Here is a 4,242-nt window from a genome sequence, read left to right as displayed (position 1 = left end):
TTGTCAAGCCCGGCGGTGGTCTTCGTCCTATAGCTGTGGGTACTGTTTGGCGACGTCTTGTTTCGAAGGTTGGCGCTGCTATGGTTGGCCAGTCTTTGGGAAGTTACTTCGATGGTCTTCAGGTGGTGAGGCTATTCTTCATGCTGTGAATCGGCTGATTGAGGATCGTGGCTCTGATGTTGGCCTCTCTATGTTATTAGTTGATTTTCAAAATGCCTTCAATCTAGTTGATCGTACGGTCATGTTACGTGAAGTTCGCCGCCTTTGTCCGAGCATTTCTCGGTGGGTTGAATTTTGCTACTCTAATCCAGCCAGATTGTATTATGGGAACCACACATTATGGTCTTCTCAGGGGGTGCAACAGGGTGATCCCCTTGGTCCGCTGCTTTTTGCTTTGGTCCTACAACCCTTGGTTTCTAAAATCAGAGATAATTTTGAGGTTTGTCTTCAGGCGTGGTATTTGGATGATGGTACTATTATTGGGGACACTTTGGTGGTGGGGAAGGTTTTGCATTTGATTATGGAGGATGGGCCTCGTTTTGGGCTGCATCTCAACGTTGAAAAAACATAAATTTTCTAGCCTACGGAGGACCCTCGCAGCAGGCAAGTAGGTGTCTTTCCTCCTAATATTGCTCGGCCTTTAAATGGTGTTAAGTTGCTTGGGGCCCCCGCAAGTTCCGATCCTGGTTTTAGTAGTGAACTGATGATGCAAAGGGTGACCAAGTCCATTGCGCTTATGGATAAGGTTGCTAAGGTTGATGATCCTCAGTGTGAGTTGTTGCTTAGGGCATGTACGGGAGTTTCTAAACTCTACTTTTCCTTGCGTACTTGTCCTCCTAGTATATTTGAGGCGGCTCAACGCGCTTTCGATGGAGCCTTTCGATCTTCCTTAGAGCGTATTGTTACTGCTTCAGGGCTTGGTGTTTATTCTGCGGGAGATGTTCGTCATTATGCTTTTCTGGCTTTTCGATTACAGTCTGCTGGATTGCAGACCAAGCTCCTACGTCATGCGAGTATTGTTGGTCTTGGTCGTGCTTTTGAAGATGCACTGGGTCTGTTTAATAAAACGGTTGGGTTTGATATTTTAGGTAATCCGAGTGAGGTCGCTGCCCCAATACTCATGAAGAAATTGACAGATGTTTATTTCACAAAGGTTACCGCTTCTGCAGAATCCACTTTTTCGTTATCTCCCCGACAATCGGCCTTATGGAAATCACAGCAGAGTGATCACATCTCTGCTTGGCTAAGGGCGGTCCCTATTTTGGGGTTGGGTCAGACGATGAACGCAAAGACTTACCGATGTGTGTTGTGCTACCGGTTAGGTGTTCCATTGTTCTCTATCTCGACGGCATGCTCTGCCTGTTCAAGGGTTTTTACTGGGGATATTTTCGGGGATCACGCGGTGTCTTGTGCTGGTATGGTGGGTATTAAGCATCGACATAATATTGTCCGGGATTCCCTTGTTGATGTTTGTTATCGATCTGGGATTTCAGCGAGAAAGGAGGTTGACATTGGGTTGTCTGGAGGGAACGACAGGGCCCTCAGACCTGCAGATGTGTTACTTTATTCCTGGGATTGTGGTCGCGATGTTTGTGTTGACTTGACAGGGTCTTCTCTTTTGACACAGTCTGGGCTTTCTGACTTTGTCCCTGGACGTGCTGTGATTGATGCGGCTCGTCGGAAGCGGGTCAAGTACGAATCTAGTTGTCTGGCGATTGGTTATGGTTTCATTCCTTTCTCATTTTCTTCCCTTGGGGAATTAGAGAAGGAGGCTGTTTCTTTGCTAAAGCGGGTTCACAAGAGTTCGATGGCGCAAGATATTGGTGCCGGTGCTGCTGCTCATATTTTTACTAGGATAGGTTTTGCTATTGCTAGAGGTGTGGGGTCCAGATTGTCTCTAGGCTTCCCACTAATTTTTTGTAAGTTTTAAAACTTTTAAGTTTATAATAATAATAATAATAATAATAATAATAATAATAATAATAAAAAATAAACAGGAGCACACGTACCCAAGGTTTTTGCGACTGAGATTTCCAAAACTTTGCTAAGAAAAAAAGAGTCATGACGTAACATTTCATATTCAGAAAGAGATGACGGCCCATCTATATAGCTGAGATGTATCTTTCTAAAAAGATTAAATTTTTACGGAATTTAAATGTTAATTTCATTTATTAAATCTAATACTAATAAATACCTTACAAAAGCATGATTTAGTACCTTGAGGTTTTCATGCTTTTCAGCTCGAAGAAATATTGTCAAGAAATAGTGTATTGTTGGCACAACTAAATCAAAATTCAATGGACTCTGCACCTTCACTTCATATCCAACAGCTGCAAGAAACAATGGATGTGCTTAGTCCAGCCATTTACTAAAAAGTCATCACACGCACCTATCTCCTCTATGATGTATTTAGTATCAGCAATAACTTCAATGCAGAATTTTTTTCGCCTTGGGTGATCGTTCCTCCTCATTTCTCCTGCAAATATTTGGTTAAAATCGATCATCGTTTTTTATAATTGAAACATAATGTAAATATATAACAGAAATGTTAAAAAAATCTTACGAGGCAGTTAATAAGCAGACAATAGCAAGCAACTTAAATTGTCCATAATCTATGGAAATTTGAGATAAGTACACGTCCATGTAATAGCAAGACATGTGGAATGTATCACAACAAAGATGAAGAAACTCGGCAACCTATGCGAAAACATTTTACATTATTACCAACAATAGTTAATTATATACTCAAAATCAAAAGTCATATTCATATTCAGAACATTTTGGTTGGTTCCTTACATGTAATTTCCAATTGATGGTTGTTGCTCGCATTTGAGGTGTAGCGTAGCCCTGTCCATGTAGTGAGCCTTAATCTTTTTCTTTGCGCGAAAAAAGAATAATTAAATTAAATTAAAATAATTATTTAAAGGAAATTTGCACTATGCATATAGAAATCGTTGTATAAATACAAATCATGTTTAATGAAAAATCATCAAGGGTTAAACTCTTTCCTTATCGTTTATATCTTTATTTTAGATGCTTGGATTCTCACCTCTAACTCCTATGCTTCCCTAAATAAGTCAAAAAGCAGACTGTCTCAAACCCGACCACCCAAAATCCCTATTTAAACTCCCACTTTTAAAGACAATCCCGTTGACCTTCCCAAAGCGGCCATCAGACCTGATGACAAGTCTGCACCATGAATTGATCAGAACACGAGGTCAGATGACACAAAATTACAAGATGATAAACAACCGAATGTTCGGAAAGAAGAAAAAGACGAAGGAGAAGATGTTCAATTGTCTGAAAAAGTACCATGACTCAAAATCAAAGTACTGAGGCAAATAAATATCTTAGAAGAAAAAACGACCCTCGAGAAAAGAAAAGAAATTTTGTAGTACTTTTGACCCATTTTCAAATACCCAAATGGGACGACCCAAACCAATAACCAATTGATTTCGCGAAACAAAAGAAATTTTATTTTTTTTACAGAGGAGTGCGCCACGCGCACCACCATAGGGTGCGCGGCGCGCACAGGCCCCAATTCAGTTCTGTCCGAATTTGCAAATTTTCAAATAAAGATCTCCCACTTCCCGACACAATTAGACGAAACGCTTTTCACAACTTGTTCTAATATGGAAAACTCATACGATTCAAACATAAAATGAGTTTTACAAAACGTGACCCACATCAGCCGTTTTACGAGTTTCATACAAAAGTTCGAGTTTCGACCACACTAGTTTAAATTCCAAACGACACTATGAGCATGGTGTTTGGGGTTAAACTACCCAAATCTCGGTCAAACTCCAAAAGCTATCACATCCCAAAAGCGTCCTCTAAACAACAAGCGGGATCTCTAATCCAATCGAAGACCCTTACCCTTGTCAACGCCGGAGCCTATAAAAAGATAAACAATGAGAGGGTAAGCAAAGCTTAGTGAATGCAATAATTATACCCACATATATATAACATACCTACTTGCAATCACTTACACATATACCGCATACACGCTAGCAATACAATTAGCATACCATCTCAAGTACAAAGCTAATAATCTCCAACAAACCACTATTAGCGTAATCAATAACATATAATCGACATAATATAATATGCTACAAAACAAAATACACAACCATGGTTAACCATTCTCGCGTCATGGTACTACCGGCTCTTTGGTTCACACCATACGCATTTGTCATGATGCTACCGGCTCTTTGGTTCATATCACAACTCGAGTCATACTCA

The 4,242-nt window shown here is 40.3% G+C and overlaps 1 long non-coding RNA gene across 1 annotated transcript; it reads right to left on the bottom strand.

Annotated features, from left to right (window-relative positions):
* Window positions 1-2,157: 2,157 nt before the first annotated feature.
* Window positions 2,158-3,189, bottom strand: LOC139898121 (uncharacterized). The gene is made up of 3 exons (XR_011776886.1): window positions 2,797-3,189; window positions 2,564-2,697; window positions 2,158-2,476 (listed from the first exon to the last, which is right to left on the bottom strand). It is a non-coding gene; the product is annotated as an uncharacterized lncRNA (long non-coding RNA).
* Window positions 3,190-4,242: the final 1,053 nt, after the last annotated feature.

The sequence above is a fragment of the Rutidosis leptorrhynchoides genome, chromosome 3 (assembly GCF_046630445.1).
Source record: "Rutidosis leptorrhynchoides isolate AG116_Rl617_1_P2 chromosome 3, CSIRO_AGI_Rlap_v1, whole genome shotgun sequence".
Taxonomy (NCBI): Eukaryota; Viridiplantae; Streptophyta; class Magnoliopsida; order Asterales; family Asteraceae; genus Rutidosis; species Rutidosis leptorrhynchoides.
The sequence above is the reverse complement of the archived record's forward strand: the minus strand, read 5'-3'. Positions and strand labels throughout refer to the sequence as shown.